Here is an 11,343-nt window from a genome sequence, read left to right as displayed (position 1 = left end):
GCCACCTCATGCAAAGTGTTGACTCATTGGAAAAGACTCTGATGCTGGGAGGGATTAGAGGCAGGAGGAAAAGGGGACAACAGAGGATGAGATGGCTGGATGGCATCACCGACTCGATGGACGTAAGTTTGAGTAAACTCCGGGAGTTGGTGATGGACAGGGAGGCCTGGCGTGCTGTGATTCATGGGGTCACAAACAGTGAGACATGACTGAGTGACTGAACTGAACTGAACACAGAATTACATAGATGTTCCAATTAGAAAAAATGGACATTAAGGCAATTATCAAAACTTCATTTTGTATGTTTGAAAAGTAAGCAGAGGCTAGAAAGATATATTTTAAAATTGTACATCCAGGTGTAAATATACAATGTAAGAAATAAACACTAGGTGAAATTAGCAGCAAATTAGACATCAGAGTATAAAATATTAGCAAAATGAAGTTAAAAAAAAGAGAAACTATTAAGATGAAACAGAGTAAAGAATGAAAAGAAAGGAAGAAATATACTAAGCTGTAGAATAAATTTAAGAAGTTCAGTATAGCTGCAATTTGAATTCCTGGAAGAAAAGGGATGATGGGATACAGTGAAATATGTGAAAAAGAAGCCATGGGCCAGGTTTTTTTACATTTGAGGAGAACTATAAAACTACATTTTAAAGATGCCTAATAAAATTTTAGTTTAGTAATTGGTAATTAAATAAAATTTACCAAGGAGAGCAGAATCAAGAAAGCAGAGTAAGAACATCAATGTATCTTATGGTACAAAAGAAAATCTAAACAAAAATTTAAAAAGTAGAAACCAATGATATATTTATTTATTTATTTATTTATATTATTGCCAATTAATGCAGAAAGGTGAGTTTACTTTCTCACTCAAAATCAGTTTACTCTATCATATCATCTACTTTAAAAATAAAAATATATGATTTTAGATCAGCTATTAAAAAGCATTTTAAAAAATCCAAAATGTATTTCTGATAAAAATTGTCAGTAAATTAAGGATAAAAGAAATTTTCAACTTGATTCAGTTCAGATCAGTTCAGTCACTTAGTCATATCCAACTCTTTGTGACCCCCTGAACTGCAGCACGCCAGGCCTCCCTGTCCAGCACCAACTCCCAGAGTCCACCCAAACCCATGTCCATTGTGTCGGTGATGCCATTCAACCATCTCATCCTCTATCGTCCCCTTCTCCTCCTCCCCTCAATCTTTCCAAGCATCAGAGTCTTTTCAAATGAGTCAGCTCTTCGCATCAGGTGGCCAAAGTATTGGAGTTTCAGCTTCAACATCAGTCCCCCCAGTGAACACCTGGGACTGATCCCCTTTAGGATGGACTGGTTGGATCTTCTTGCAGTCCAAGGGACTCTCAAGAGTCTTCTCCAAAACCACAGTTCAAAAGCATCAATTCTTCGGTGCTCAGCCTTCTTCACAGTCCAACTTCACATCCATACATGACCACTGGAAAAACCATAGCCTTGACTAGACAGACCTTTGTTGGCAAAGTGATGTCTCTGCTTTTTAATATGCTGTATAGGTGGGTCATAACTTTCCTTCCAAGGAGTAAGGGTCTTAATTTCATGACTGCAGTCACCATCTGCAGTGATTTTGGAGCCCCCAAGATAAAGTCAGCCACTGTTTCCACAGTTTCCCCATCTATTTGCCATGAAGTGATGGGACCAGATGTCTTGATCTTAGTTTTCTGAATGTTGAGCTTTAAGCCAACTTTTTCACTCTCCTCTTTCACTTTCATCAAGAGGTCCTTCACTTTGTGCCATAAGGGTGGTGTCATCTGCATATCTGTGATGATTGATATTTTTCCCCACAATCTTGATTCCAGCTTGTGTTTGTGAATCAACTTGTTAAGGGTGTCCAAAAAAGTCACACTGAGTATTGAAAATTTGAGTATTTCTACTTTAATGTTAAGAAAAAGACAACATGTCAAATTATGCTGATCTCAGATGTTCCTAGCCAGAGATTGGCCTGGGTTGGGGCAGTGAGAGCACCAAATCCTAGCCTCTAAACCAGTGGTCAGTGACAAGAGACCTAGCTCTTCGGCTTTGCAGGAAAGAATTTCCACAAAGACAGAATGTAGTGAAGCAAGTAAAGTATTGATTAGGAGGAAAAGAGTACAATATATGTGGATAGGCACATGGGCAGACACAGAGGAAGAGTTCCTACTTGTGCACACATGGCAGTTTAAATCACTTATATGGGGGCATTTCTTCCAGTTTTCCTTTGGCGGATCATTTTGAATTGCCTAGTTTACAGTCCCTATTTGGTATATCTCAGAATCATTGCATGTATGTGCATGGATCTCTTAGCCAAGATGGATCCTACCAAAAAGTCATCTGGGTAGAAGATCCCTTCACATAACCTCCAAGGAGCCTTTTCTGTACACATGTGGTCCAGAAGGTCTCCTGACTTGGGGAATGAGCAACTTGTAGTTTGGGTGGGTCCCAATCCCTTCCCTTAATTGCGCTGATAATCTTGTCTTGGAGTTTCAGTCAATAGGGAATAAATCTCCAATGCTTTAACCCTGGGGGGAGAACCATCTGCCTCTTGCCTCAGTGCTACATCTATTCAATATTGTCTTGACTTCCAGCCAGCTCAATGAGGGAAGAAAAATAAAGACACTCAGATTGGAAATTGAGAAGTAAAACTCTTTTATATCTAAAAAAATTCTCATAAAATACTTGCAATCAAACTTAGAAATCTTGAAATAAATAATCAGCATGTGTTCTCAGTCATGCCTGACTCTTTGCAATTCCATGGACTCTAGACCACCAGGCTTCTCTGTTCATGGAATTTTCCAGGCAAGACTACTAGAGGGGTTTGCCATTTCCTGCTCCAGGGGATCTTCCAGACCCAGGGATCTAACCTGCATCTCTAGTATCTCCTACATTGGCAGGCAGATTCTTTACCACTAAATCACCTGGGAACCCCAAATAATCAGAATGGAAATGACCAATTAAAAAGAAAATGGAAAAATATATAGATTTGAATAGAATCTTTGTCAAATATGCTAATGGACACATGAAAGAAATGGATTATTATGGTGGTGGTAGTGGTAAAGACCTGTTGGCCAATGCAGGAGATAAGACACATGGGTTTGATCCTTGGGTCGGGAAGATACCCTGGAGGAGGGCAGGGCAATCCACTCCAGTATTCCTGTCTGGAGAATCCCATGGACAGAGGAGCCTGGTGGCATATGGTCCATAAGGTTGCAAAGAGTTGGACACAACTGAAGCAACTTAGCATGTATTATTAGCTACTAGGAAAATGCAAATTGAAATTCCATTGAGATGATATTGCATACTTATGTGAATTGCTTAAATTAAAATGACTATCAGTGTTGCTGAAAATGTGGAGGAATAAAACTTGAACTAAGTTAAAATCTTCAATTCTTAAACAAATTGGATGTTGTCCTATTTTATTCTTCTGCAAGATAAAGATAGTTATGCTATCCACAGGGAGACATTTTGAAATATACCATGGTATATGCTTAAAACTTTGACAGGGAAAATGAGATACAATAGTTTTTTTTTTTTTAAATATCTATTATTATTGCACTGTTATCCCATTACATACTCTTATCCAAATATCAGAACATCTGTGATTTTTCTTTGATATTTTTCTTAAGTCATAGAGTAGAACAAAATAAAAGAAGAGTAGTTGAAATCATAGAATTAGAAAGAAAACAAGCAGTTTTGCGCACTAGATATGCAATGAAACATGGGTATAAATTAAAAATAATTAAAACATAATAATAAAAACTTGAATTACTTAATAGTAAATATGTACTATTTCCTACAATGGAAACATTCTTATGTTATTTCATTTATTCCTACCCCCAAGGACACTACAATATTAATTGTATAATTATCCACATTTTATGATAAAAACACTGAGGTTCTGAGAGATTTAATATATGATCATATTAGGCTGATTTGAAAGTTCAAGGTCTTTAACTACTGTAGAAAATATTCTAATACTTGATTAGAATAGTCAAGTTAAATACATTATGATAAATTCATAAAATAAAATACATAGCAGTCATTGAAATTCTAATAATAATGGTAATAATTCTTTACTGATTACTTGCCACTTGGAAGATTTTTTTATGCTAAATACAGTTTTATATCCATTTATGAGTTAATCAAGTGTGCATTCACTGGGAAATGTGTACCAGGTGTTCAGCGAGAAACGCAATATACAGCCAGGTTGCATGGGATGATTTTATCATTTTCTCCTGAGAATGTGTGTTTGCTTACATATATAATTTTGTTAAAATATTTCCTGAAATACTATTGTTGTTTCTAAATGGTGGGAAATGAGAAATTTATGTCTTCTGATTCCTATGGAACTATTTGTGATCAACACGTATATAACATGTTTAATTAGGAAGCAAAAGCGTTTGCATATTGGAAAAATAATAATGTTCCTACATATATAGTCACTTGTGCTTCACTGAGGAAAAAGCAAGAAAATCTGTGTTTTTTTTTTCTTTATTCATTTATTAAGTGTTAAAAAACAAGGCAACTGATGAAATTATTTGAATGATCTTAGCAAACTGTGTAGAATGAGACCTTCACTTTTGATATGGACCCCAAAGACTATAAAGGGGAGTCCATACTTGACATCCCAGGTTTAATATCTTCAAACTATTGATTTACATTGGGAAATTAATTGGTTTGGAGAAATGGGCAGTCTTAGAATTTCTGGAATGTTTGGTGCGTGCAGCGTTGGTGACCTTGAGCACATTGAACAGCACAGTCTTGCTCGGGGGCTGGCACTCACCCACTGTGACCATATCATCCACCTGGACATTTCTGAAGCATGGTGAAAAAAGTGAAAGTGAAAGTTGCTCAGTTGTGTCTGACACTTTGCGATCCCATGGACTATACAGTCCACGGAATTCTCCAGGCCAGAATACTGGAGTATGTAGCCTTTCCCCTCTCCAGGGGATCTTCCCAACCCAGGGATTGAACCCAGGTCTCCCACATTGCTGGCGGATTCTTTACCAGCCGAGCCACAAGGGAAGCCCAAGAATACTGGAGTGGGTAGTCTATCCCTTCTCCAGCGATCTTCCCGACCCAGAAATCCAACCAGGATCTCCTGCATTGCAGGCAGATTCTTAATCAACGGAGCTATCAGGAAAGCACAATGACAGGTGCAGAAACACGATGTTACATCTTCTTTAAAAACTTACATTCTTTGGTTATTTCCATTTTCTGTTTTTCTTTTCTTTTATTTTTTTCTCAGGGTTTTGCACTAGATTTTCTTGCTTGTACCCTAAGGTCATTCTTTCTTGATCATTTCATTCAGTCTGAGCTCACTTTCTTCCCGATTTCTCCCAGATTATACACAGAGAAATACTTGCTTCATGTGAGTGTACCTTAGTGTTTACTGGGTAAATGTGTTTTCTGTGTGCTCTCAGTCTCTCAGTTGTGTCTGAATTTTTTGTGATCTCATGAACTGTAGCCAACCACGCTCCTCTGTCCGTGGAATTTTCCAGGCAAGAATACTGGAGTGGGTTGCCATTTCTTCCATCAAGGGATCTTCCTCACATAGGGATCAAATCTGCCACTCTGGCGTCTCTTGCATTGGCAGGCAGATTCTTTACCACTGAGATACCTGAGAAGCCCTATTGGGTAAATGTGGGCTTCTAATTCAACATGGTCAGTAATTTAAGATTTCAGGCCCTTCGGTGATGAAGGCATTCTGAAAAAAAGAAAGACAACAAACAAACAAAAAACAGCAAAGCGACTAGGGAGTGTCTCTTTATGGACACTATGTTAGTTTGCTGGTAAAAGCTTTAAAATAGACTTTTCAAAAAAAAAAAAAAAAGAGTCCTCATTTGTTGGCTTTGCAAATTTCCGTGATGTAAATATACCTATCAAATTTCTTAAATAGAATAAGTACCTTGAAGCACAAAGGTAAAACACAATGTAAACTATAGCAAACCTAGCCAGTCAGATTCTGGAGTCTAGTCTTAGGTGCTGTGCTATCCTAGTAATGCTAATGGTTTTTAACACCAGCACAAACCTTGTTTCTCATCTGTATCCACATTTCTATTGCTCATCCCTACTTACCTGTCTCCAGTTGCTTCAGTTTCACTATGTGCTCAGTCGCTTCTGTTGTGTCCAACTCTTTGTGACCCCATGGAATTTAGCCACCACCCCCACAAGCTCCTCTGCCCATGCAATTTCCCAAGCAAGAATTCTGGAATGGGTTGCCATTTCCTCTTCCAGGGGATCTTCCCAAGCCAAGGACTGAACCCGCATCTCCTGAGGCTCCTGCATTGCAGGCGGATTTTTACCACAAGCCACCAGGGAAGCCCAACACTTAATTTTCCCTGTGCTATAAACTCATTCAGGTCTCCCATCACCTACTCATTCTAGTCTCCCTCCACCATCTTGTATCCACACGAAAACAATTTCCTATTCTACTATTCTACCTACTATTTAGTATTGAAATTTGGGAAAATTTCTTGACTCCTTTCTATTCCTTGCACCATCCACACTCATTTACAAATTATTTTTCATCTGACCACCTAGCTCTGTTTTATTTCCATCCATTTCTGTTCATGTGTCACTTCCCAAATTCAGACAACCACTATTTCTCTGTGGATTAGTGCAATAGGTTCTTAACTAATATCCTTGTACCCAGTTGGTTTAATCTAAACATTTTTTCTGTCTACATTTCTTGCAATATTAATTCTTCAAGATGCTGAATCTTCATTGAGTGATTTTCAAAGTTCTTTATAGAACATCTGAATACTCAAATTTGCATTGTAATAGGTATTGATATACTAAAATTTTTCCACTGATTATTATGAAACTGTAGCCCCAACTATTCCTCCTCCCCTTGCTAAATTGAAATTATCCAATTGATAAGTGTGCTTCCCAGGTGACGGTAGTGGTAAACAACATGTCTGCCAATGCAGGAGACTTAAGAGACTCGAGTTCCATCCCTGAGTCGGGAAGATCCCCAGGAGTAGAAAATGGCAACCCACTCCAGTATTCCTGCCTTGAAAATCCTATGGACAGAGGAGCCTGGCGGGCTACAGTTCATGGCGTTGCAAAAGAGTCAGATACAATTGAGCAGGCATACACACACACACTGTGACTTAAGTATTGCTGCTCCCACTTCCTGCTCGTGATAAATGCGATGTAAGTTTTTCTATATTTTCTGAAAATTTGAACAGTGACCAAGTCTTAGTACTAATCAAAATTTGACTTGCCCCCCCCCACCATATAACTTTTTAAAATCTTTAAGTTTCTTGTTCCCTGAAGGACACATTTCCTTGTTATTTTCACACTGCCAAGTTTCAATAAAAGCTTAAGCTAAATATTTTGGTTGGTTTATCTTCTTCCACAATATTTCATCTATTTTCTCAACATCATTTTTTAACACCTTTCAATTTAACTTCAGCCTCACCCCACCCCAGCCATGACTACTTATATGCACTCATGATATCACCTTGAATTTACTTCTGCCCCCCCTTCTCCATTCCTGTGCCTTTGAGATTTCACACCTGCTATTTTATTCACTTTAAACTAGCTTTCCCTGATTCCCCATGAAAACCCTATATAAAACTGCTTTTAACATATGCAGCATTTTAGTCTTAAAGTCCACCAAAATATCTTTTACATATGAATATGTTGTTAAATAAATAAATTTCTGCTCAGAAAGAGTGCATTTTTTTTTCTTTCAGAATGTTAAATATCCTATTTGGCATAGACAATGTGAACACAAGTTTAACTTTGCCTATATTAAAGAAAGGGAATTATTTCATCATTAAAAGGAGCATGTGACTTTAGAAAGACAGGGCTTTGTAGCAACTGAATCCTTGTTCCTTATTGTGTTTAGTTTTCCCCACATTTACAACATTTATATTTCCATTCCTTCCAGTAGCTCTATTTGAAATGTCCTTTCTGTTTATCACAAACCTATTCCCCTCTTAGATTAATTGATATTTGATTTTCACTAGATTTTTTTTCCTGTAAAATCCCTATCCTCCTGTCTTGCATAACACAGGAAACGTATATGTGGTATAGCATTGAGAATTATCTTCAGATGAACAGATGAGGCAAGAATTACCTTAATTTTTAACCATCCTAATTCCCACTGGTTATTTTGCTCGAAGAGTTAGTATTGTTACAAAATACATTTCATGTATACAGGACTCTTACTTATATCACCTGTCAAAATTGAGTGACATTTCCTCCAAATGTATTCAAAAAGTTTAAGATATACCCAATTTTAAGACAAATACAATTTTATGTACTTCTGACATTGCATATGACTTTGATACATTTTATGGTTTATACATTTTTATTCATACACACTAAAAGAATCAGAAATCAATAATAATACGAACAACTAACATTTACCTATTGTTTGAGGTGTACTATGTATTGTGTTAATTACTTTTAACTTATTTAATTTTTAACTCTTACAAATACCCATGGGGTAAATACTGTTATTATCCTCATCTCATAACAGAGTAAACTGAAGAAACAATAGCTAAGTAACTTTCTAAAGTCAAATAAATGCTAAGTAGTAGAGCTAAGAATCAAATGCAGGAAATGTAACTCTGAACAGTCAGCTCCTAGAAATATTAAAAATGCCTTTTTTCATTGGATAGAGATTAATTTCAGGATAAGTTAAGGTAATGAAGTTTCATACAATGTGTTATTGAATTACTGAAGTCATAAATATTTTAACTTGCAACTGAAGATATGGTACAGTCATATTATATGTGTTAAGAGGATAAATACAATTTTATTAAGCTTTGCACAGTTAATATCCAACAGTCCATGTCCACTAATTCATCAAGATCTGATATTTTTACTGAAAAAAATTAAAAAAAATTATGTGTTGGTTGTAATCCAGAATGTAAGTTCCATATTACATTAGTTTGTTGTTGCTTTTCAGTCACTCAGTCATGTCTGACTCTTTGCAACCCCCTGGACTACAGCATGCCAGGCTTCTCTGCCCATCATCAACCCCCAAACCTTGCTTAAACTCATGGCCATTGAGTAGGTGATGTCATCCAACTATCTTATCCTTTGTCATCCCCTTCTCCTCCTGTCTTTAATATTTCCCAGCATCAAGGTCTTTTCCAATGAGTCGGCTCTTTGAATCAGGTGGCTAAAATATTGGAGCTTCAGCTTCAGCATCAGTCCTTCCAATGAATATTCCTTTAGGATTGACTGGTTGATTTCCTTGCAATCTCTCTCCAAAAAAGACATACCGATGGCTAGCAAACACATGAAAAGATGCTCAACATCACTCATTATCAGAGAAATGCAAATCAAGACCACAATGCGATACCATTTCAGGCCAGTCAGAATGGCTGCTATCCAAAAGTCTACAAGGAACAAATGCTGGAGAGGGTGTGGAGAAAGGGGAACCCTCTTTCACTGTTGGTGGGAATGCAAACTAGTACAACCACTATGGAGAACAAGGTGGAGATTCCTTAAAAAACTGGAAATAGAATTGCCATACAACCTAGCAATCCCACTGCTGAGCATACACACCAAGGAAACCAGAATTGAAAAAGACATGTGTACCCCAATGTTCATCACAGCACTGTTTACAGTAGCCAGGACATGGAAGCAACCTAGATGTCCATCAGTAGATGAATGGATAAGAAAGCTGTGGTACATATACACAATGGAGTATTACTCAGCCATTAAAAAGAATACATTTGAATCAGTTCTAATGAGATGGATGAAACTGGAGCTGATTATACAGAGTGAAGTAAACGAGAAAGAAAAACACCAATACAGTATACTAATGCATATACATGGAATTTAGAAAGATGGTAGTGATAACCCTGTATGCGAGACAGCAAAAGAGACACAGATATATAGAACAGTCTTTTGGACTCTGTGGGAGAGGGAGAGGGTGGGATGATTTGGGAGAATGGCATTGAAACATGTGTATTATCATATGTGAAATGAATTGCCAGTCCAGGTTCAATGCATGATACAGGATGCACTGGGATAACCCAGAGGGATGGTATTGGGAGAGAGGTGGAAGGGGGATTCAGGATGGGGAACTCATGTACACCCGTGCTGGATTCATGTCAATGTATGGCAAAACCAATACAACATTGTAAAGTAATTAGCCTCCAATTAGAATAAATAAATTTATATTTTAAAACAGCTTCAATTCACCAAGAATATTCTAAATTTGTATGAAACTAATATCATAGTCTCAAAATATATAAAGCAAATATTGAAGAAAAAAAAAGAGAGAGACTTCTCCAACACCACAGTTTAAAAGCATCAAATCTTCAGCACTCAGCCTTCTTTATAGTCCTACTCTCACATTCATACATGACTACTGGAAAAACTATAGCTTTGACTAGATGGACCTTCACTGGCAAAGTAATGTCTCTGCTTTTTAATATACTATCTAGGTTTCTATCCAAATGCCCCTTTGTTTGACATCTCTGTCACCTTTCACTGAAGGACTTCCTTGAAATTTCTGGTCATCTAGCCAGAAAATTATTCATGAAATACCTTTGCTTCCTGTACAATGAATATATAAGTTCATGTTCTACATATAGCTATACAGGTAGAGGCTATCTATCTCTATATATGTTTACTTATCTTTATAGTTGGTCAAAGGTCTATCAACTCTGACTTTTTTTTTTTTTCTTTCCATCCCAAACCTTGAGTTCCACCACTAAGGGTGCTAAGAAACACCAGGGAGCATTTGAGAGATTTACTTTAAGTTAAAGCTATCATGTCACACAAAACCATCTCTAGAACAGGAACAATAGTTCTTTTATTCCCTAGTTTTCTTGGTTTTCAAACTTACAGGAACCTGGATATAATTCTACATAAGCACATAAGTGTGGGTTTAAGGAATCTAACTGGTGGCCATATGATGGTCGTAGACAGAATTTAGATGTCAAGACTATATATACATGCAATGTAAATTTCCTGTGCCTGTAGTGATTATTCAGGCCTCATACTGCTGACTAGAATTTTCTCAAGATGTGTAAGTAACTATTTTAGTAATCATGAACACTGGCCATGGAACCAGAAGTCTCTGAACCAACTACCATTCATAATCCAAGTATTATCTGAGGCATGCACAGCAGCATTCCATCTTTAAATAGAAATGGTGTATACAACTGGATCCAAACAGGTTTTAAAAGATGCAAATAAATCACATGAACAGGTGGCTCAGACTACCATAATACTCACCCTTGCTGTTCTGCCACATCTCCTTCACAGCACTGGTATGACCTCATGGGGTGTCCTCCATGTCTATTAACAGAAGAGAAGAAAATGCGGGTTGGTTTGCAGCTGAGTCAGCATCT

Source organism: Ovis aries, chromosome 10 (assembly GCF_016772045.2).
Source record: "Ovis aries strain OAR_USU_Benz2616 breed Rambouillet chromosome 10, ARS-UI_Ramb_v3.0, whole genome shotgun sequence".
NCBI classification, from domain to species: domain Eukaryota; kingdom Metazoa; phylum Chordata; class Mammalia; order Artiodactyla; family Bovidae; genus Ovis; species Ovis aries.
The sequence above is the reverse complement of the archived record's forward strand: the minus strand, read 5'-3'. Positions refer to the sequence as shown.